Below are 26,259 nucleotides of genomic sequence, written 5' to 3'. Positions count from 1 at the left end.
CCTATCGGTAAAAAAATTACCTACTTCGCAATATAGGTTCTATCGATGATGAAAGTTATTATTGGACTGCTAACCAATAGGGAATAACACACACACACACACAAACGCAGATACACACACACAGGGAGAGTAACGGTGTGGGTTAATCAACATATTTGTTATTTCTGTGAGGGGTATAATATTTTCATGATTCAGACTTCTCGTTTTGGGGAATATTTTGGTCAGTAAAGGTATTTTCAGTATGATACTTTGCAGACCCCAAGATGAAAAGTAGACAAGTAGTAATTTGGTGAATATTGTGTGTTTAGACCATTAAAATACATATTGTTGCAGTCTATTCAATCACTAGTTAATTTCTGAAGTGACATTGATGCATAATTATATAAAATGTATGTATATATGTGTTTGTGTGTGTATATATATATATATATATATATATATATATATATATATATATATATATATATATGTGTGTATATATATATATATATATATATATATATATATATATATATATATATATATATATATATATATATATTGTAAACACACACATGTGTATGTATGTATGTATGTATGTATGTATGTATGTATTTATATATTTATACCAAAACAGAATAAAATATAAATCTGGATGAAAACTATGTTTAAGGTTTAAAGGCTGCTTATGAATGGCAGAGGCATAGGACAGCGACATTGCCCTATCGAGCAGGGCAATGCCCTAGAGACTGACCCAATATACATAAGATCAGCGCCCATGCCCCCCTCTCTACCTAAGCCAGGACCATGGAGGACCAGGCAATTTGTGCTAATGACTCAGCAGATAGACCTATAGGATCCCCCAACCACCCCCCACCTCCATAGCTCACAAGGATGGTAAGGTTGCATCGACCAAAGAAACTAACGAGTTTGAACGGAACTCGAACCCCAGTCTGGCATTCAACAGTCAGGGACGTTACCACCTACCAGAGCTTTGTCCTATAGATCTATGTCATTCGTTTAAGTATAAGAAATTAGACCTAAAACTAATCTTGTGAATTGTTTGTTGACGGATAAACAAATTACGTACGGTAAGGAGTTGTGTTGGAAGGGGGTTGTCCTTAGCCAGTTAAAAGAACGGCTTGATGTATGGGAAGTCGTTATACGAAAATTCTAGGCAATAAATTTCTGTCTACAGCCTCCGGAGAAAATGACTGGTGCTTTGCTGTAGTGATTTCTACTCTTCCTGTTTGTTATTCCCCGCATGTTTTTCTCTCCGGGTAACAGGATTCGTTTCTTTTGGTTAATGCACCTGTATATTCATAAATGTGAATTGGTATATCGAACGTAATTTTATTTATATGCACTTTTTAAAGAATATATACTTCTTTCCTGTTCATTAATGTATTTCCTTATTTAGAGATTATTGCACAGAACTTGTAATGCTCCTCGAATGTAAGGTTTATGGCTGAAAAACAAGATTAATTAAGCTTTAATGTAAGTTCCTAATGTTATCCAAGAGGTTTCTGGTATTCGAGTTCTGAGAACGATAATATTTTTTTTTTGGGGGGGGGGGTGAAGATATTTTTTTGTTTGTGGTTGACTGGGGATATATTGAAAAAATCCAATGATACCTATTCTGTTGAAAGAGCAATTTTGAAAGGCTCCCAAAAGATTAGAAAGAGATCATCTATTGTATTTTAACAATGGAACAAGTCATCAGCGGCTTTATAACCCTAAAGGAATTTCATTTGTTAGGTAGAGGAGTTTCGCATATTTTTCATAAAAAGTAATGTAACCATTAAGGGATCCTTCTCTTGTCCTTTTCTCCATGTGTTTAGTGGTAAGGGTTATCCTCTAGAGGTGGGGGTTTGGAGAGAGTTGTATTATTAAAAGGAAAGATATTAAAATGGGGAATAAAAAATACATTTCAGATAATAGATAAATGAAATTAAATATATAGTAACTATAGTATATAAAACAAAATTGATAAATTATTAGATAAAAGTCTTTGATAAATGTAAATTTAAATCTTAAAATCTTAAAAAAGTTTAACATCTCAGAGACCTGTAAAAGTAAAAAAAAAAAAAGGGTAAAAAAAAAATATTACCATAACATCGATATCTCCCTCGTAAAATCATTACAATCACTAAAGATATGTTTTTTGGTTAAAATACTGGCACATTCATTCCACATGAGAACTGCTTTAGGAGGTGCGCTCCTCCCTCCCCCAGATTAGGTAGTTTAGCTTCGGAATATACCTTAAATTGCAGCCGATATGTAGCTACTATCTACGCTCACTCCCACCTACCTCCAAGCTTATATGTCGAGAAATCCCTGTAACTTGAATTAAACTGATGACGGTGGTCATTTACGTCAATATTCTTGGGAACTCTAGTCACTATCAAGGTACTTACTCCTCAAAGGTCGCTCATTGATTTTTTTGATATGGCACATATTCAGTGCCATCAAATCAAGATCCGCCTGCATTCATTTAATTACCGTGACGTCAAATTTTCTTAAGATTAGCATCATAGAGGTTTGTACGCATTGTAGAGAACAATATTGCTATATTTAGATAGGAATTAGAGCTCATTTTATTCAGGGCGATATAATAAAGAACCTTTCCCAAAACCATCTGGTTTTATGGGCTGGCATTCATTCCCCTACATGACTCGTTCTGGTTCCATAGGGATCGCTAAATATCATTCTTTACGATATATGCCATTTTCCCTTATGGAAGGGGTGGTGGTAGTAATGTTCGGCTCTCCGGTTTTCCAGCAGGTCTCATAGTATTGTCAATTTTGCACCAAATAAGGGAGACCAAGAATAAATTGCGAAATATATTTTGTTTTCAGGGTATATATTAAAGCAGAAAAAAATGCAGAAAAATGTAAGTGTAGAACATATGTGAAAGTGCAATTGATTATATGTACTATATACCTCAATTTCCTTCACAATATTGAATCTAGAAAGTAACCCGGTGAGGATGTCTTTGTGGTTTGTTCTCTATACTTGTAAAATAGTTGAAGTGTGGGTAAATAATACCATCATGTTTCTAAATATTGCTTTAACACTGCAAGACATGCCGAAAGTTTATTTTTATAGCATCTATGCATATACATGAAAAAAAAAATAACGTTAGTATTCACAATAATTTAGGTATAGAAACTATACATACACTATCTACAAATTCAATGTTTCAAGCTTTCATTACATTGTAATAGTTGTGGAACTGATATTGGGATATAAATATACATTTCAAGGAATCATGGAATTTCTACCTTTCTGTGCTTTTCTGGACATACAGTGATTGACTACATGTAACACACCAGATGTAGTTGTGCTCTAGCAGCAGTAAATGGGGATACTTGAATGTTCTGTAAGAAATCTCTTGCCAGTGGTCAAGAGACTGTTGTTGTGCAAGAGGAAAGAAGTGACACAATTAACTGGGAAAATGTACAATATGTTGACAGTATTTGTGTCTCAGATGGATAGTCGGTGCATGTGAAATTCCGACTTAAATACCAAGACAAATAATATTAGCAGAGATTTGAAGAAAACAGGAAGCCATTACTAGCACCCATTACTAGCGGCAGTATTCAGACGGAGGAGTAATAAGAGGGCCTATGATGAGGATAAAGTCTTCCTTGTTTGTACTGAAGATTTTAGGAGACTGTCGAACAGTTTAAAAAAAAAAATAATAATGATGACAAATGACACCTGGATTTCTAAACAGCCTAGAACTTTCCAGTTAACGTCGCTGATGTTTGGTCCCTTCTTTACCGGCCTCCATGATCTAGAAGTTAAACATTTGCCTCCAATGTGCAGATGTATATTGATTATTTCACTAACAGCCAACTATTGTCTTTTATAGATACATCACAGGTCCTTCAACCAAGGATATCAAACATGGGTGCTCAAGGAAATTTTTATATTGGAATAACCATCTCATCCAAAAAGAATGGCCTCCTAATAAAGTGTACCAACAAATAAAAAATTGTGTTCATGTTAAGTAAATATCCAAGAAAAGTTGGCTGTACTACTGTGCTTACAGATGGAGATGCTGATATGCTTCCCGCACAAATAATAGTGAAAGAATACAGCATAGGGTCACACAACTATCATTGGAGAAGAAAGGTTTCTTGTTACTTTGCTTCCTTGCTCATTAGGACTCCTTTCTTCTATACCTCCAGTCCCACAAACAGTCATTCAGCAAGAAGCTAAGAGCTTGAAATATTCACATGATTAACAGATATCTGTATTCAAATGTCTGTTCTGGGGTGCCATTTGTAAAGGAAATTGAGGGAGATAAAACATCAAAGCTTAATGGAATTGGGAAAAGGGTTGCCACTTTGCAAGGCTTCGAACAACCATCGCTTTAAACAACATCCGGATATGTTCATGAACACTTCAGTGACAAAGTAGGACTTCTGTCATGCTGGAGAGGAAGGTTTTGTTTCCCTCTATGGTGGCAAGGTCGCCTTCCTGAGGAATTTTTTGCTACATCAACCTCTGGCTACCATAGTGCCTGTGTCTACTATCAATTCCGTTAGTGGATAGGAAAGGTTTAAGGGCCCAAAGGACTGGGGCATGTTGGTGACATAAACTTATAGAACATTTGTGTAGGTAGATGTGTGTATTAACATTATATCGAAGTGAAATAAATTTATTTTCAAATAAGTGACTTGTACCAGAGTATTTATTTATATATATTCGAATATATAATCAATCAATATAGGATGTGCTGGTATCACGAGGTTGGACTTGAGATCAATAAAAGAAATACCGAGATGATGAGAAAAGACTATGCAATGGCAAATGAAATATCATTGGAAGGAGAAAGGATTATTGAGGTGGAATCCTTTAAATATTTGGGAACTATGATCTCCAACAAAGGATCTTTAGAATTTGCGTTTAATGAACGATTGAATAAAGCAAACCAGACAATGGCTAGATTAAATAAAATTTGGAAATCAAATCGCCTGAAAGTACATATAAATATCAGGATACATATCAGTTTAGTGAGATCGGTGTTACTGTATGGACATGAGTCGTGTTATGACAATGAAACAATATCCAACAGATTTTGTAGATTTGAGAACAAAGCCCCCAGCAGAATATTGGGAGTTAAATGGCAGGATAGGACTAGGAATGAAACTATAGGAGATTATTCGTGTGCTATATGTGGATGAGATCATGGTGAGGGTTAGATGGCGATGGTTTGGGCATGCTCTTCGCACTCCCCAAGAGAGATTAGTTCACCAAACTTTCAACTGGGCTCCACAAGGGACTAGAAGAGTGAGAAGACCCAGGCCTACATGGCTGAGGACAATGAAGCGTGAAGTAGGAGATGATGAATGGAGAAGTATTGATTTAAAAGCTCAAGATTGAGACGACTGGCGAAAGCTAACTGATGCCCATTGCGTCAATAGACGTAGGAGGAGATGATGATGATGGAATGTGTTGCAGCATTCATATACTTGTATCAGAAAACACTAACAAAATGAGCGCATATAAAAATATCAACCAAAAATGGCCCCATTATATTAATGTTCTAGTAATCTATCATTTCATGAATGTGAATTTGATTCTAAAGGAAATGAAAAGATGGATGTTGCATTGAAAGTAAAATAGAAATCGTTTAGCATCATGAAAGGTTTGATAACTCTACATTATATTTAATCTGGCTGCAGTACCAATAAAATCACACACACCTTTCAGATAAAGATATCGTTATGAAATGTGGTATGTAACAACGCACATACTCTCTATGAGTAATGTCTCTGCCGAGCTTTGAAAACAGTGGACATATAATGGAGACGTTGCGAAGTGGTACCGAGCATAGGACAGTGATTGATTACTGTGGCTATTGACTATAAATTATGCTAAGTTTTGAAAAGCCACTAAAATATGTTCCCCACATATCCCCAATATTTCAATTCCTGCAAACACGAAGGAGTGGATTAATGGCAGATTAGTGCATGGAAGGAACACTATATAATCCACTTAACCTTTTGTAATATCATACATCCACTTTCTTTTCTAAATTCATGTTGAAGGTTAGATTAATGTTCGTGTAATATTTGACAGGAAGCTGAAGGTATAAAAGTTATTACATTGGTCTGATAACCTACCTGCTGCCGGAATTAGATTAATGTGGATAATAGTATTAAAAAGTAATCAGCGCCACGCGAAAAGGAGCTTTGTTTTTTGGTCATCTCTCTCTCTCTCTCTCTCTCTCTCTCTCTCTCTCTCTCTGCGCTTGGGTGTTATGTGCTTATGCAATATAAAAGTTTTCACCCTCTCTTTTCTTTGTATCCACGCTCTTGACAGTATCAAAGCCAGGCGAGAGGATGTCAACGACGCGACAAGGATACAAGTGACATTTCTCACTTGGAAAAAGGGTCTTATTGCCACATGTGGCTCTGCAATTAGAAGAAGGTCAAGGATCAAATTAGAGCTGTAATATGCTCAAGGTTGTGTTCAGTTTTGTATTTGGAATCCTATAACTAGATGGATAATGTTAAAAAGAAAACGTCATTACAGTATATGTTTTTTTTTTTATATGAATGTTTTATATGAATAGTTTTTATCAAATTGAATAATTAACATGAAGGAATTATTCAAAACTGTTACTAGTGAATTATCTCGACTTTTGGAGCCCAATGTATACACACACGCACGCACACACACACACACACACACATATATATATATATATATATATGTATATATGTATATATATATATATATATATATATATTATATATATATATATATATATATATAATATATATAAGCAGTATTTTAATGAAGGGCATTGTCTTTGTAAATTTGAAATTATTTTGAAGTGCAACCTCATCGATAAACATTCTGGACACCAGAATACACCTCACATCATTATGTTTTTTTTATTTTATATGAATGTTTTATATGAATAGTTTTTTTCAAATTGAATATTTAACATGGAGGAATTATTCAAAACTGTTACTAGTGAATTATCCCGACTTTTGGAGCCCAATGTATACAAACACACACACACACACACACACACATATATATATATATATATATGTGTGTGTGTGTGTATGTATATATATATATATATATATATTTTACATATATTATATATATATATATATTACATATATATATATATATATATATGTGTGTGTGTGTGTGTGTGTGTGTGTGGTGTGTATAAGCAGTATTTTAATGATGGGCATTGTCTTTGTAAATTTGAAATTATTTTGAAGTGCAACCTTATCGATAAACATAGTTGACAGTTATCTCAATTTGATATCAGATTTGACCATGCTGACCAGATTCATCCCATGGCAAGAAAAGAAGGAAAAGGCCAATCAGGAATCACTTTATGCCTCCGTTGAATCAAGTTGTAATTTATGTATACGGGGATCAGTGAATTGTGTTAGGTGAAAACCTATGTGATGAAGTATATTGGGGCAAATATATCGTCCAAAAATATTTGCTGATTACTGAAATACAACCTGATTTACACACATAGACTTGTGGACACGCACGCACACAGACATACACACACACACACACACACATATATATATATATATATATATGTATATATATATATATATATATATGTGTGTGTGTGTGTGTGTGTGTGTGTGTGTGTTTTATTTATGCATATACGCAGCATATTAGCTAATATACTGGTTATGACGATAATTTAAAAATATTTGCACGAACTGGCTGCGTAAATCATGGGACGAGCCAAAGGTTCTAGACTTTAATCTTGCTTATTAGGAGTTTCTCGGAATACTTGAAGAGTTGAGAAAAAATACTAGAACATACTGTATGTCCATCGTCTGTCGAGTGAAATGTTATTGCGACTATGCTAGAATTTATAAATTGTGTGTGGAGAGAGAGAGAGAGAGAGAGAGAGAGAGAGAGAGAGAGAGAGAGAGATACCAATGGGCGATGAATGGATTGTAGTAGTCTTTCATGGCGGTCAATATTATGTGGGATTTCATTTTGCTCCAGAGGTCATTCTATTAAAGGACCTGGTCATATGATAAGCGCATTGCATTTTGGATATATTTAGAACTATTGTGAACTATGAGGCATCAAATCTATTTTATATTAGCCTTACAAGTAAACACACAAGTGTCACCAACGCATCTGGGGAGACATCTTCAGTAAACAAGTGTATTTCGTCATCGCATGATATGTTCTATTTAGTGGAGATGTTATTCTGGGATATTTTTTCTATCATTGGTTATTGTGCACATCCTTTATGACATAATGTTTTTCTTCTTGGATGGGGCTCCTGCTTTCGATTGTCGTTTCATTAAATGATTAAGTTACTTTTCATTTAGTGATTTAATTTGTTCCATTCGAATGCCAACTTCAAAGGTTTGGCAGTAAGTGGGTAGGAAAAGAATTTCTTGGATATTCCGGTGAAATTCAATTTTGTTTGATTTGATGAATTAGATCAGCAATAATGTCGTCAATGATATAAACTTTTACCTGTAAATATATTTTTCTTTATTGAGTGTTTACATGAATGATTAATTCGAATGATTCTACGTTTTGATAGCTATCATTGAGCACAACAGATGGTATTGAAAAACTTTTGAATGTAGGCTATGTTTCAATCACACTGTTTGCTTCAATTCATTTATCCTGGAATGCTTCAGAATTCGGGTGGGTTGTAGACGTAGGTTTAATTAAGCGATAGTCACCCGGTACGTACGGGCTGTTGGTATTGGTTCTCAGATACAGAATGTCCTGAGATATCGGTTCCCAAACGCAGATGGTCACAAGTTATGATTTTCAGTTCCAAGTATAACTTGATTATTGTTTATAGGCCTTAAATGTTGTTTCTATAAAAAACAATTAGTGAAATAGAAAAGAGACATATGTAGCCACCTGAGTGTGGGGAAGAAAGCCTTCGAAGGTCAGCAGTAAACAACTTCTATGTTTTACACCTATTTGTGTTTTCATTTTTTCATTACAAAAGATCTGAACGTATTCATTTCACACATTGTAAAGCACATGAGATAACCGCCAGAGAATTATTGGGTCCTTTGACTGGCCTGTCAGTTCTACACTGGATTCCTGTCTCTGGTTACGGTCCATTTCATCATTGCTGACACATACACAGAATATTCTGGTCTATTCTTTACACATTCTCCTCTTTCCTCATACTCTTGACAACACTGAAAGTACCAAAAACTAGTCTTCTTCTCTCTAGAATTTAATTACTTCACTGTAATTGTTCACTGGCTACTTTCCTCTTGGTAAGGGTAGAAGAGGCTCTTTAGCTATGGTAAGCAGCTCTTCTAGGAGAAGGACACTCAAAAATCAAACCATTGGTCTCTAGTCTTGGGTATGCCATAGCCTCTGTACCATGATCTTCCACTGTCTTGGGTTAGAGTTCTCTTGCTTGAGGGTACACTCGGGCACACTGTTCTATCTAGTTTCTCTTCCTCTTATTTTGTTAAAGATTTATAGTTTATATAGGAAATATTTATTTCAATGTTTTTACTGTTCTTAAAATATTTTATTTTTCCTATTTCCTTTCCTCACCGGGCTCTTTTCCCTGTTGGGGCCCCTGGGCTTATAGCATCTTGCTTTTCCAACTAGGGTAGTAATAATAATAATAATAATAATAATAATAATAATAGTCTTGGGTAGTGACATAGCCTCCGTACCGTGGTTTTCCACTGTCTTGGGTTAGAGATCTCTTGCGTGAGGGGACACTCAGGCACACTATTCTTTCTTGTTTCTCTTTCTCTTGTTATTTTCAAGTTTTTATAGTTTATATATGAAAGATTTATATTAATGTTATAATCGTTTTTAAACTTCTGTAATTTTTCCGTATTTCCTTACTGCACTTGGCTATTTTCCCTGTTGTAGCCCTTGGGCTTATAGCACCCCGCTTCTCTAACTTGGGTTATAGCTTAGAAAGTAATAGTAATAATGATAATATATATATATATATATATATATATATATATATATGTGTGTGTGTGTGTGTGTGTGTGTGTTTGTGTAGGTGTTACAATACTAACCATATTTTCATTTAAAATTATTAATTATACAATTTTATCACGTGAAAACTCAGCCAGCTGTGCGTATGATTGTAATGACGACTCTGTAATAAGTGGAAAACGAATTTAGGGATATATTAATTCTCCCTCACACATAACTAAATAGCACTCAATTCTTATATCAAATGTTCTAAAAAGGTTGATGTCACTATTTTTTTGGTGTGGCTGGGCTAATATATCGGTTTGTTCCCCCCCCCCCAATAAGTGAATTCCATCATAGCACGCATAGAAGTGAATGTAAGGCATAAAACAGTCGTTACACACACACACAATATATATATATATATATATATATATATATGTATGTATATATATATATATATATATATATATATATACATATATACATATATATATATATATAAATATATATAAATATATATATATATATATATATATATATATATTATATATATATATATATATTCATCCTTTGCTGAGAGAGAGAGAGAGAGAGAGAGAGAGAGAGAGAGAGAGAGAGAGAGAGAGAGAGAGAGAGAGAGAGAGAGAGAGAGTTGTTATTGCTATAAATGCGCAAACATTCACAAGTCATGATTAAAAAAAAAAAAGAATCATACAAGCAAAGTCGCGCAAATTTTAATGAAAGGTCTGTTTCTCCTTGAAGGAGATGAGGATCTTAGTGAATATTATAGGGGAAAAGTAATTAACAGGCTTTGTTTATGTAAGTATGTAACTTATGTGACATTACGCGCCGTACATACATTGCAATACGTATACAGTATCCGGTTTGTGAAGCGAATTTATTATAGGAATCACTTATCGTTCTTCTCTATCCTTAGTTTATCAATTCTGATTTGCCAGAACTGTGTTTTGAGTATTAAGTATTCTGCCTATTATAATCTTCGATTAATGTACATGAACTAATTTTGTTCTGGTGCTGTTCTTGCATATATCCTCAGTTGGCTTTCAGGTCCCATTGGGATTATTTGCCGTTATTACCAGACTCCTGGAAGCCACGTGTTGCTGGTGAAATGTATGGAATTCATAATGTAATTAACAGTAGGATATATAAGAGGACAAAAACTGGCTGAAAATTATAGAAACTTATCATGAAGTGGGCAAAGGAAAGTTGAAAATATTCACTTCTACCCAATTATTTCATGGATGTTCGAGTCTTTCCTATTATCTTGCTCTCCAAGATGATATAGCACCATGTCATCATTTGTTGCTATGGTGACTGGCTTGCAATCCCGCTCTTTTATTACTTCATTGCCACCTAGTTCCTTTATTACTTCATTTAATACAATTAGAGTTGAAGAATAGTCTTATTCCAACAACTAATTATGAAGGAGAGAAATTTTTCATTTTCTATTTTGAAGGAAGACATATCTAGTATTATTGTCTCCCTTGATCATAATTATGGAGAACTTCGTCGAAACTAAGTTTATTTCCCCTTAAAAATTTTCTCTCATTTATTTCTCTGTTCGCTATTATATGTTTTAATTAGTTTCATTCGTTTTTTAACTTCATTAGTGGACTCCTTGGTGAGACGCTTTCCAGAAAAGGATTAGGTTGAGTATGTTCTGTTAACAATCTTTTTTTTTAATTGTATTAATAATAATAATAATAATAATAATAATTATTATTATTATTATTATTAGTAGTAGTAGTAGTAGTAGTAGTAGTAGTAGTAGTAGTAGTAGTAGTAGTCTAAATGCACAAGAATTATAGTATCCTTAATATTTTAAAGTCGCTGTCATATTGGAGAATTCATACGTAGATCTAAGTGTAGTCAGGTCCATCGCATATTTTAAAGTATTAAACTACACATTATCGGAATAGAAGTATTGACAAAATAATTGAATTTAGTTATGGATCACATTAAGGTCATTTCAAATTTTGAGACGTTGAGAAACAGATTGCAACCAAAGAAACAAACAAACACGAGTCTTCGCACGTTCCCTCTAACTTTACTGGTGGATGTTATAGGCAAAGGCAGTCAAAGTATCCGTAGTGCCTTTTTTTTTTTGTGGGGGGGGGGGGTTGAGGAGGAGGGGGGGAACACATGTATGGGGAAAGATGATTAATAGCTTGCCCGGAATTCTGTACGTTGTTGAAAGTGAAAAATTAGTAAGGCTTTTTTCTAAACGAGACTTTATTCAGAAAAAAACGTGTCTTTTTTTTAGTTTAGAGATTATGCCTAAGATGCAATATATATATATATATATATATATATATACTCAATTTTCTTTCATAGCTGTCTACAAAATGTAGACATCTACTTGTCGAATAACTGCTAAATAATTATTTTAGTGCATAAGGCAGCTGATGGACATTATTCTTCAGGTCCCATTTCCCTCCTATCCCAGAATTACCAGGATTAAGGATTAGACGAACCAATATTCGCTTGGACCTAAAGGAAATGAAGTCCCTCTCTCATGCATGATCAAGAGTCGGGCTTTGGGGGAAAGTTATAACGAATCCGCCTTCTATGAATAAAGCAAATCAGATTGGAACTCACGATAGAAAGACAAGATGAATTGCATCGAGGTCCAGGGAGATGTGGTCACGTGTGATATTGGAGCAGTAGATATGAGTTTTGTACTTCCTCAAGCATATTATTATTATTATTATTATTATTATTATTATTATTATTATTATTATTATTATTATTATTATTATTATTATTATTATTGATTTAACACACCATTGAAAAGATCGTTCTTATCAAGTGATAGTTAATTGATTATGAGTTATCATGTGTAACAGCTACAATGGACATTAACTCACCGGAGAAGATTTGGTGACTTTGCGAATGAAATAGACCTTGTAGTCTTTGAAAACAAAGTAAAATATGCCTTATTTCCAAACGAAGTAGGAATCAGTGTGGTGTTTGAACAGGTAAGATTCACAACTCATTCGCTTATAACACGTTTAAGGATAATGTATCAGGAAACGAATAGGACTGTTATCAGTTGGATGGAAATAGAGCGATAAGAGGCCGTAAAACGGAAATTACTAGGGGGTGATAGTGTATGGTGAAGGGATAGACGATAAGGAAGTTGGTTATGGGCTAAGGGGACATATATTAGACGGAGGGAAATTCGGTTGATGGAAATGAGATAGTATACGAAGCTGTTACAATGCGATCAGTTTATCTTGTCTCCTCTCCTTCATTATTCATTCTTCTCTCTCTCTCTCTCTCTCTCTCTCTCTCTCTCTCTCTCTCTGTACTGATTTTTGGTAATGTCGTAGCTGTTGTCAATCCTAATTTTGCAGCTTGCATTTCATTCGCATGTGATTGATACTTTTATCTCTCTCTCTCTCTCTCACACACACACACACACACACACACATATATATATATATATATATATGTAAATATATATATATATATATATATATGTAAATATATATATATATATGTATATATATATATATATATATATATTTGTGGGATAAATGAGTAAATTATTGCTCGTCACGTATTAAATATCTTTTTAAAAAGTTAGATCAGTTTGTTGTACTTGCCCCTGAGAATATTAGTAATTGAATATTTTTTTTTCCAAAATTAACAAACATTTATCACTTAAATATTTTATTTGAAGAAAGGAATAGTCTTTTCTAACGGCAAAACTTTTCTAAAATGAATCAATTCTCCATATTTTGACGTCCTATATCTTAAAAAAAAAAAAAAAAAACTTAATCGGATTTGTTTTACGTCATCGGTTTGGGTCCTGATTCTTTTCGGAAAGTTTCTGTTTATTTTTGTCACTTTTACACCATCGAAGTTATCAGATTAAAAATCTCATATCAAACGAGTTTCTATTTTTGCCTGGGCCATTAATAGAATCTTCTTTTAACCTATGAAGAAAGCGATGAGTTTCAGTAATTTTAAAAATTATTTGGATTTTTTTTTCTTTTTATATGGAAAAATGAATGGTGTTGATTATAGGATGTAATTTTAATTAATCAATCTGGTGATAAATGGTTATTTTCAACAACAATACTGTAGTACAGGTGGTATTAATTCTTTGACCTTAGAGAGAGTGAGAGAAATACACGCCATTGAGTTTTAAAGCCGAACAGGCCAGTGTTATTAAATTACAAATTATGAAAGAACAGAAAGGAGGCAATGGAAAATGTTGCATGAAAATAAGTGTCTTATCTTTACAGATATTCAGTATTTTGAGATCTAGTGCTAAACCTACAGTAAATTTATCCCTCGAACATGTTTTCCAAGTCGTGTGTTCTGATACTAAGGAGGCTGAGCGACTGCTTTGAAAATATTTATATTATTTAATCACCAAGAAATACTGCGCTTAATTACTTCTTACACTGTTGATTTTTCGTCTCATTGTCACCCAGTGCCGATCCTCCCTAGTCGCCTAATGGTAAGCTGCTCTTCCAGGATTAGGACACTCCAAAATCAAACCATTGTTCTCTAGTAATGTGTAGTGCCATAGCCTCTGTACCATGATCTTCCACTGTCTTGGGTTGGAGTTCTCTTGCTTGAGGATACACTTGGGCACACTAATCTATCATATTTCTCTTCCTCTTGTTTTCTTAAAGTTTTCATAGTTTAAATAGTAGGTATTTGTTTTAATGTTGTAACTCTAAGTAAGATATTTTATATTTCCTAGTTTCCCTTCCCCTCTGGGCTACATTCCATCCTGCTCTCTCTCTCTCTCTCTCTCTCTCTCTCTCTCTCTCTCATATATATATATATATATATATATAGTTCCTCACACCACAGTCTAGGTCTCTGATGGTTAAAAGGACCCACGAAGTTCATACTATATCTTACTCTCATTCGTAACCAACTACAGTACACCTTTGTTTCCGGTAAAGGTTGTGCGGTGGACAAGAACATATAGGCAGAAACAAGTTATCAGTGCAAAGGGAATGCCATAATGACAATATATATGTATATATATATACATATATATATATATATATATATATATATATATATACAGAAATACCGTTACAGTGTGCGACCGTGTGATACGTGTGCAGTACAAGGTCTAGGCATCATGAGCTGTCTGTTTCGTCCCGTGTCCCATGGAAAGGAATTCCTTTCCGTTCCAACACTTTTTTTTTCCTACATCAAACCATCAGTCTCTTGTCTCTCCCTATTTCTGTATGAACGTTAACGGTGGCATTTCGCTTTTTTTTTCTTTTTATGTCTTTGAAATCTATCCGTCTCTTTTAATGTTGAATGAAGTCATCATTTCTACAAACTCATATGTTATCCAAAAAACGAAAGTTTTGTAATTTATTAGCCTAAGGTTAATATTTTGGTTTGAATTTTACTGTAAAACTCCAAATTCTGGCCTCTTCATATTCATTACTCTTGCAAAATATAATGTATATTTGCAGTATTTTATAAATTACGACATTTCTGAAATAGAACTTTTATTTACTAATTTGATTTAAAAATATTAAAGGTTAAAAGATAGCAGCTTTTCCGACTCTGCTCGATTCATTCAGGTGAGAGCAGTTCTGTTCGTCAGCTTTAAGACAGTTTAAAGATTTTGCACTCTAACGTACACGCATTGAAGTCATAATACATTCTCCTTACACGTTCAGAATAATGACGTTCTTTATCACACTGTTCTACTCTCTCTCTCTCTCTCTCTCTCTCTCTCTCTCTCTCTCTCTCTCATCTGTCGATATTAGGTGTGACGAATTTTCCAGTTCAACGAAGTTAATTTTACTCATAAATACCATGTTTACATATAAGTGGCGGTGTTTGTGTCAAATTCATATCAAACTATGATTTTAATTCGAGGTTTGACTTTGATTTTGAAAGCTTGCAATGAAAAGAGATTTTTTCTTATATATATAAAGCAACATTTCCATTTTCGCCGTTTACTTACATGATTATACTCATTATCATTTCCACAGGCAAGGTAAAGGTTACGATGCTATAAATTTTTTTAATCACTGCTGCTCAGTAAACAATCTAAAATCTGTTATTATTTTAGATAGTCGAATTTTCATTAAGAACTATGTTTGTGCAGTTTCCCACCATTTTTGGCTTAACAAGTTTCATCTCTTATTTTGCTAGTAACCTTTACATCACATTATTGTTGTTCTCACTATATTAAAATAGAATTAGGAAGCTCCACAATACATAAATGTAATTATGTTCTAGTGAAATGAATTTTAATTTTAAATTTAGATGTTCATATGGGAATAAATGAAATCTTGATTCTTGTTCTTGAAGTGATGTGTTAAGAAATAGTTACCTCAGGCTTTTTACCAGCTTGGTTTTGTTTTCTGGTTTCAAAGCGTTTACGATAAGGGTGTATAGAAATATGGAAAAATTTAGCGAAAGTTTTGGGAGGTGAGCAATAAACTACAGTATATAGAGGGACACTTCGTTATATTGCAATATGCCTCACCTTAAAAGAACTGAGAAGAATATATATATATATATATATATATATATATATATTATATATATATATATATATATATATTGTCTATTTATATATCTATATATATACAGATATATATGTTGTATATTTGTCTATCGATATATATATATATATATATATATATGTGTATATATATATATATATATATACATATATATATATATATATATATATATACTGTATATACACATATAAAGAGATAGAGATATGTATCTGCAACATTTGAACAAGTACAGGGTAAAAGAGAAACTCTTGGTAGGAATTTAATGCTCTTCATAATCATAGCCCTCATAAAGGAATACTCTACGACGTTTGAAAGACACGAGAGAGAGAGAGAGAGAGAGAGAGAGAGAGAGAGAGAGAGAGAGAGAGTCACTGATTGGTAATGCGCTTGAAGAAGCTGTCCCATGTTTTTTTTAGTTTTCTTTTACACGCACGAACGAGCAACCAGGTGATCGCTGGGTCCATGACAGGTTCGTTTGGCTAAAGTTAAATGGGAAAATATCTTCTTTGAATGACGTCTTTCCGTTGGCAGTTTTTAATGCAAAGTGGCCATTTTATGGCCGAATTCCTCCGGGCAGATGCATATCAATCTGGTTTTGACCCGGTGAAATTTTTGTATTTTTCTTCATTTAACTATTCTTAAGTTCGTCGTATCCTTAATCTTCATTGATTTACAGTTGTCTTTGTGTATATTTTCTACTTACTACCTCTGTACTAAATTTCTTCTGTAAGTGGGTTTCTTACAGTTATTTATTGCTTGCGCAATTCCTTATTGATTTTTATGATTATTTTTCAGTGTTTGTTGATTTTATATGATTATAAATATATATTAAATATTTTTTTTTATTATGCTGATAAACATGTCCACAGTGTTATTTTCTCTATTAACTTTTTATTGTTGTTTAATTAAGCATAGCTTTAATAGTGAACAAGTTCTTAAAGGAAAGTTAAATAAATTATTATGGCCACATTCTTCTCTCTCTCTCTCTCTCTCTCTCTCTCTCTCTCTCTCTCTCTCTCTCTCTCTCTCTCTCTCTCTCTCTCTCTCTCTCTTTTGTCGTAAGCTTTGTCAAATCCCTATTTTTCATTGTATTTTTTACGAAGTCGATTCAGAATTTAACTTATCTTTCCTCTCTGCGTCAAACTCTGGCACTCTTCTACCAGCGCTGTTTATCTTTGGACAACCAAAGCTCCGATTCAGTTTTATCTTCCGAGTTTGTGTATCTTGAACGTTCTTAGCGAAATCCAGCCGCCTTAAGGACCTTGCACTTAGCTTAGTTACTCAAGTTTCGGGTTTGTGCCCACACCGTGTCCTAAAACATTACGCTCTCTCTCTCTCTCTCTCTCTCTCTCTCTCTCTCTCTCGATATTCTAATAGTTATAAAAATACTATTAAAACATTACACAAACGCACACATACATATATATATATATATATATATATACTGTATATATCCTTTTATATAGTTTGCTTAGACAAACGATATATAATACATATCTATATATACATACACGAAAGTAACCTTCATCGAGGAGGTTGGTTTTTTTGTGTAGTTTTTTTTTTTATATGACTATTATCAATATTAATATTTCGGTTAACAATCGGTTTTTACGAAAATTACACCAACGATGGGTATCTCATTGATCAAATTTCTAGAGAGATCCTGAGTTGGAGAAAGCCCCTCTTTGAGTTGTTGGTCTGGGGAGAAACACTCTCCTTTGACAGATGTTTGAGGCATCAAGTCGCTCTTTATCTGTCTTTTATAGTAAGCAGCCACCGTGTTCTTGCTCATTGGGAAAAACCTCTCCCCGTATATCGGACTAACTTAGAAACCGTATTGTTACTCACCAAACGTCGAAACGGTGCATGGGTAAAGTTGAATATTTATTTCTTTAAGTGATGAAAGTCTTTGGGTACTATTATTATTGCTAAAGTAAGATTTTATAATCATGCGACTCTTCGTATGGCTTGAATTTAACTATGCATAGATTTAAACATGAATTTACGATTATACCAAATTTTTTTTTTTTTTTTTTTTATAAAACTAGGATAAAAGGAATAATAGGTTCTTTGTTTATTTCATTTTCAGTATATTCAGTATAACAGTAAATTTGTTGCATATTTGTAGTAAAATCGCTTTGAAGTTCGCTGTTAAATAGATTGAAAATCTCTGTCTATAATTTGCGCTTCGAATCCAGATCACAAGAGCTGCCACTCTCAGTATTCAGGTGGAATGAATATTGCTGGAAAGGCGAAAGTTATTTGCAGATTCATAGTAATTTTCCTTATATGTAATTTTGAATTGTTTTACGTTTGATGTATCCAGGAGTTTATTGTTCTCTCGTTTTTATCCTAGGGGAATTGGAGGGTTTTGGTTGGTGGAGCGTCTTGTTTTCAAGAATGGACATTAAAAACGATGATATAGTTTTTTTTAAAGGAACTTGATTATTTTTGGCAATTACTAGAAAATGTCAAAGTTCATTGTTCAAGATGATTTTAAGATGTCAAAAGTTTCTTGCATTAATTCTATTGTATTTTTCAATTGCCTACGGTTCCTCTCTTCGTCTTTTGGGGAAGATGATGTTGAAATGAAGTCTTTTACCTTAATTGTTTGATTTGTAAAATAGTTTTAAAAAGTCAGATGTATCTTCGATTGATTGTTTAAAAAAAAAAAAATATTCTCAAATGGCAGGTATCTTGCATTGGTCGAAGTTAGAGATGTTTGAAAATTACAAGTGTTTGTTTCCCTTATTGATGTTGGTGGAAATTGTTTGTGGGATACACATTTTTATTGCCTTAAATGTTGGAGATTTTTGAGAAATGAAACTTTGTTGGGCTTGATTATGGAGATATATTTTTTATTGCCTACCTTGATGTTAGTGAGACTGTTTGAAAATTACATGATTCTTGCCTTGATTTTGTTTTTGGAAATTATTTAGAGGGATCAAGGGCCTCTTGCCCTGGTTTATTGGTGAGGATTTTTTTTTGAATGACATTTGTTCCTTGCCTTGATTATTGTTATGAATGATCTGACCCCTCAGAAAATAAGATTTCTATACTTAATTCCTGACATAGAATTCATTACTAAAGAAACCCCGTTGGTAACACTTGCAAAGGAAGATAAAAGAGAGGCGTAAGGTTCAGAAAACCTAAAATACTACACGATCTTAAGGACTATTAGAAAAATAGAAAGTAATATTCTCTAACTCAAAACCATCCAGAAAGACATTTACGTCTCAGTAATTTAAAAGAAAGAGACCTGAAATTATACTCATGGCTGAATCCTCCTTGACGAGCTAATGAGAGTTCTTCATATCTGGTTTCAATTTTTTTTCTCTTCTCTTTTTTTTGAAGGAAAAGATTTCTTTGCTGAGAGTGCAAAAACTCTTTTCGTAGTCGGGGACAGATTTCATTTAAGGCGAATGACTACGTTATAATAATTTGACTGGAAATTTATTTTACACTTTAAAACAAAGTATCCCATTTAATTGTCGAGTTCTATTTGAGGATAATCCATTATTATAAAGTTTATTTCTTTTACTTTTTTTACACACGCATTTCCAATAACACACACAAACATGTACACGGCCATTAATTTAGAAAAGTGTATTTATTTTCAATTATCCCAGTACCGAGTCTTCGTTTTTGACTGTTCACATTGACACTCTGTCATCCATATTGAGCCAAGGAATCCTGCCCATCCGCCCATTATGCACTTGCTACCTGAGCGAGCACCTTTTGATTATAGCAGACGACAGGCATTGTCTTATTACATTTCTTGGACGTCCACAAATTTCAATCCTTGCCATATGAAGATATGAAAAGCTGTTGAACTATTCTTGTTTTAAGATGGGACGTAGCACCCAAGAGGTCAATAAGGCTGGGAGATATCATTTGTAGTTTCTTACTACTTACTAGCTAGCAGTCCTTTTTGTTTTCACTTGAATTGACGTTTGTTCAATTTAGTATTCTTGAAGTTCTTTGAATTTTCAATTTGGATATTTACTTATTTCTTGTAAGCTATTGTATACATCAACCTATCTCATATTTTAGGAGGGAAAGGTCTTTCAACGTTTTGTCCTCCTATTAAATTTGGTACAACTGCTTATTCAAATGTCATATATCCCACACACATACACACACACACACACACACACACACATATATATATATATATATATATATATATATATATATACATATATATATATATACATATATATAAATATATATATATAATATATATATATATATATATATATATATATATATAAAATGTACCGTGTGCATTTTCCAAAAATTGTGTGAAAAGTGGGTTTCCTCCCGCTCTTTTTTTTCTTTTAATTTATCCTTTTCCCTTCACATAATTTCTGGAAAACTGGGGCGTTAAATATTCCATGATTAAAATAACAGTAAAGGCAAAATTTTCTCCTATTTGTGTGCCAAGTATTTTAAATCATACCAAATTAAAAGTCATTTATCATTACTGTACTTAAGAATTAAGGAGTACAACTCTCTAATAAATATAAGAATCTTCAATTCAGAAATACTTAAGTCAATTTGGATTTAACATATAAATGCATCGTATCCGGATGCTTTAATATTTTCATATTTTTCTCATCTATATTACATATGCTAACGAGATTTTATTGATTGCATTCCTCATAAGTCTGATTTTATCAATGTCAGTTTATCTGTTAACGAGACATGGAAAACTTATCGATGGATTTTAAAGTTAGTTAATCTAAGGGATGATTAAATTTCGAAAGCCATTCGATTCCTTATTAGACCCTAGGATGGTTTCTTTTGACTTTATTATTATTATTATTATTATTACTATTATTATTATTATTATTAGTAATTGCTAAGCTACAACCCTAGTTGGAAAAGCAGGATGCTATAAGCCCACGGGCCCCAACAGGGAAAATATCCCAGTGAGGAAAGGAAACAAAATAAAATATTTCAAGAGCAGTAACAGCATTAAAATAAATATTTCCTAAATAAACTATAAATACTTTAACAAAACAAGAGGAAGAGAAATTAGACAGAATAGTGTGCCAGAGTGTACCCTCAAGCAAGGGAACTCTAACCTAAGACAGTGGAAGACCATGGTACAGAGGCTATGACACTACCCAAGACTAGAGAACAATGGTTTGATTTTGGAGTGTCCTTCTCAAAGAAGAGATGCTTACCATAGCTAGAGAGTCTCTTCTACCCTTACCAAGAGGAGAGTAGCCACTGAACCATTACAGTGCAGTAGTTAACCCCTTGGGAAAAGAAGAATTGTTTGATAATCACAGTGTTGTCAGTTGTATGAGGACAGAGGATAATATGTAAAGAATAGGCCAGACTATTTGGTGTATGTGTAGGCAAAGGGATAGAACCATAACCAGAGGGAAGGATTCAATGTAGTACAGTTTGGCCTGTCAAAGGACCCTATAACTTCTCGCAGTAGTATCTCAACGGGCGGCTGGTGCCCTGGCCAACCTATGCCCTTTCTGGGTTTGTTTTCTACCGATCTTTGATTTATCGTAGACAAATGCTACTACTTAAGTATTATGAAATGAAATAGACGAGGGAGTAACTATTTTATTTATGAAGAGCGACGACACGCACCATGGGTTCTTTTGTGACTCCACTAAGACAGTGGAAGACCAACCGTAATATTCTGTTCGACCTCGTTACCGTTACGTAGTTTGTGACTTTACGTGTTCATCTGTCGGGGGAATGCTTTTGACATCGACATTTACGTCATTCGATGTGATAATTTAATTCAATTCCGAACATGTTTCGGTCCATTGTCATTTTTCATGGCCGCCCACTGACGTCACTATGACGTAAAGGAGTCTGGAGTGTGCATCGATTTTCCATAATTTGCATATTTTCTTACGACTACTCGGCGACTTTATCATAAATACACAGCGACTTTAATCGCAAGTACAAAATGAATGTTGGGAGTACACAACTTGGATGTTATTGTGAATGTGCAGTGACTTTATTGCGAATATTTAGTGGCTTTATCTCCCTTATATAATAAAGGTAAGGTGTCTGGCTACCCGTCCCTCGGGCAGGGCGAGGAGTAGTCATACCCAGGTGAAAGGGGGTGTCTATGCTTGTGTGTGCATATCTATCTAAATATTTAGTCGTCATTTGACGGGTCGCTTACAATAGTAGTAAATGTTCAACAACGACTTCTTAGTAAATGCCCTTTGGCTTAGGTAAGAAAACAGTAAAGCTTTATAATGAAATATACAACTTTATTGTGATTATAAAACGAATTCAGTAAAAGAATCCTCGTTTCAGTCTTCAAATCTTATTTCATACGGTAGCCGTGTTCGGAAGTCGTTCGTTCGTTCGTTTCCCAACTAATATTTTTCCAATGGTCTTCGTGACGTCACACGATGGGATGGAGAGGGTTTTTTTTGTTTCTTTTGTTGCCATCCCCGTCATAGTCGTCCGGGACGCGGATGCTGGTGAGCCTCATCTCATTCTTTGTGGAAATTCTTTGCGATTCACTGGAGACCAAAAGATGTGCCCTGGAAACTTCGGGCACCGCGAATGGAAACTTGAATGAAGGTATTGTGTCAGAATCTCTTCATTTTTTGCAACTTTATTAATTGTGAACTCAATAGGCCAGGCGGACAGACACGCAGCCAACGTACACATACGCACACGCTCGCGCACACATCCACACACACACTTATTTATATATATATATATATATATATATATATGTGTGTGTGTGTGTGTGTGTGTGTGTATGCATACACAAAAGCTATCTCCCTTTATATATAAATGTTTTTTAGTAAAAAAAAATAGTCTGTGCCACTTTTGTACACCCAGCAACAAAACTGGTGTCGCCTGGCCAGACCTGACTTGGAGAGATCATGCCCTTCTTGCCCTGAAAGGTGGCCGACGTTAAACAACCGAGACATCGTTAGAATGGTTAGAATGTGAGGAGGAGGGAAATTACCACCGATATCACTCAAAGAAATGCGATGAAGAGAGAGAACTTTTTTATTCTTTTAAGAAATGTAATGTTATATTATTTCGAAACTAATTCATCAAAAGATTTTACCTTAACTTTTTATTTGAATTTTCCCATCTTATTTCTATGTAAAATTTTCTTGAATGATATTGGAACTGACTATTCATATTAATATTCATAACATGGAAATATTCTTCGATTGCATTTTCTTAAGCAATTCCACTCTCTCTCTCTCTCTCTCTCTCTCTCTCTCTCTCTCTCTCTCTCTCCACATGCATACACACTGTAGCCTACGCATTATATGTAGGGGCTAATAATGTATTGTTTCAAATAGCATATATTGAGTCACCCATCATTAATAGGTGGCCTTTGTTCAAAATTTCGAAGGTAATGAGGTTTAAGGGTTTTGTTGTTGATTTCAGTGTTTTCCTTTGATTTCGATCATGACCCACGTAGCTCGGTGTGGTTGGGGTCAGCTTTTGGCATGGGCTTCTTGGCTCAAGCCATCTTAGAGCAAATGATATTATATGCTATATCAATTATATTAGTTTAAGGTTGGAGATTTAAAAAGCATCATCAGTTAACATATTCTCTATTGTTTCAGAAGTGATTGGTGAAAATAGAATATGTGAAATGACATGCAATGAAAGTTCATTGGTGGATTATTATGGTGATGATGAGGAATATAGGATGTAGGGTATAACAGATTAAAACTATCAACACATTGTTTACTCAAATTATCTGGTTCGGCGTCAATAACCTTAGATGTCAGGATAACAAAAAACTCCTAATCAATCAACCATTCAATCAAATTATCTGGGCAAGTCGCTCACTTCCAAGCGAACCCCCTTCCCTGGTGACGATTGCTCATTGCTCAAAGGTCCGAGTCTAGCTGGCTTCACCCTTCCTAAGGGAAAATAAATATTTCCTTAGCATTGAGTATTCGTATTATTACGATTTTATTTGTCGTTTCATGTCCTGATGTCCAACACCTTATAGGTGCTCCCCGGTAAGCTCTTCAAGAAATCCATTACTCTTGATATTTGTTCAATCAGTGATTTGCATATTTACTTCGTTATTTATAGTTTTGATATAATTTTAAACACCTGGAAAGCAAACTGTATGAAATATTGTCATCATAGTATATTGCTTTTCATTTACTAAAAAAACTCCCACCAGAAAGATCTCATCATAACTGTGAGACCTTTAAACCTCAAACATGTGGGGATGGGGGTAGAAAGATATAACCAGGTGGAGGTTAAAGATGATAGTGAAGAGGTGACAATTGGGTGATCTTAATGTATGGCTTGACGAGGTTTGCTTTTTAACATTTATGAAGTGATTATGGTAATACCCCTATTGATAACATTTAATATCAATGATTCCAACTCGCAATGAAAACAAGCAAATGTCGTTCTAACATTGTATTTAGGTGGTCATTCAACATCTTTGGAGCATGGGATCCTCACCCGAAAGAAATACAATTCCATCGCTAACTTGCAAAGTAGTTAGCGGTCTTGTGTGATCCTTGGGAACATCCAAATAATATAAAATATTGGATAAAGGTAATATGTATATATATATATATATATATATATATATGTATGTATGTATACATACATACATACATACAGAGAGAGAGAGAGAGAGAGAGAGAGAGAGAGAGAGAGAGAGAGAGAGAAAGTTACAAGGATTTTGGATGTCTCAAAGACTTTTTAGTCCATGCTCTTTGGTAGAGCGATTTAGTTTAAGCATTTAAAGAGTTCTTATGATCTTAACTAACTTATTCTAGAGAGAGAGAGAGAGAGAGAGAGAGAGAGAGAGAGAGAGCAGCTGCTAGAATAATGCAAACAAAGGGTATATCATTCCGACTTATATTAATTGGAATAGTCAGTTCCCACAATATTTAAGGATGTTCCATATAAAATTGCATTTCCTAAAAGAATAAGAGATAAGACCTCTCTACCTCTTTCATATATATATATATATATATATATATACAGTATATATATATATTATTATTATTATTATTACTTACTAAGCTACAACCCTAGTTGGAAAAGCAGTATGCTATAAGCCCAGGGGCTCCAACAGGGAAAATAGCTCAGTGCGGAAAGGAAAAAAGGAAAATAAAATATTCTAAGAAGAGTAACAACAATAAATATCTCCTATATAAACTATAAAAACTTGAACAAAACAAGAGGAAGAGAAATAAGATAGGAGAGTGTGCTCGAGTGTACCCTCAAGCAAGAGAACTCTAACCCAAGACAGTGAAAGGCCATGGTACAGAGGCTATGGCACTACCCAAGACTAGAGAACAGTGGTTTGATTTTGGAGTGTCCTTCTCCTAGAAGAGCTGCTTACCATAGCTAAAGAGTCTCTTCTACCCTTACCAAGAGGAAAGTGGCACTGAACAATTACAGTGCAGTAACCCCTTGGGTGATGAAGAATTGTTTGGTAATCTGTGTTGTCAGGTGTATGAGGATAGAGGAGAATATGTAAAGAATATGCCAGACTATTCAGTGTGTATGTAGGCAAAGGGAAAATGAACCGTAACCAGAGAGAAGGATCCAATGTAGTACTATCTGGCCAGTCAAAAGACCCCATAACTCTCTAGCGGTAGTATCTCAACGGGTGGCTGGTGCCCTGGCCAACCTACTACCTATACAGTATATATATATATATATATATATATATATGTATATATATATATATATATATATATATAGTTTATTACAAGTCTACCGTACATATTCCTGTCGAATTCAGGAATCTGTTCTTAGACTT

Source organism: Palaemon carinicauda, chromosome 38 (assembly GCF_036898095.1).
Source record: "Palaemon carinicauda isolate YSFRI2023 chromosome 38, ASM3689809v2, whole genome shotgun sequence".
NCBI lineage: Eukaryota > Metazoa > Arthropoda > Malacostraca > Decapoda > Palaemonidae > Palaemon > Palaemon carinicauda.
This window is presented reverse-complemented; position numbering follows the sequence as displayed.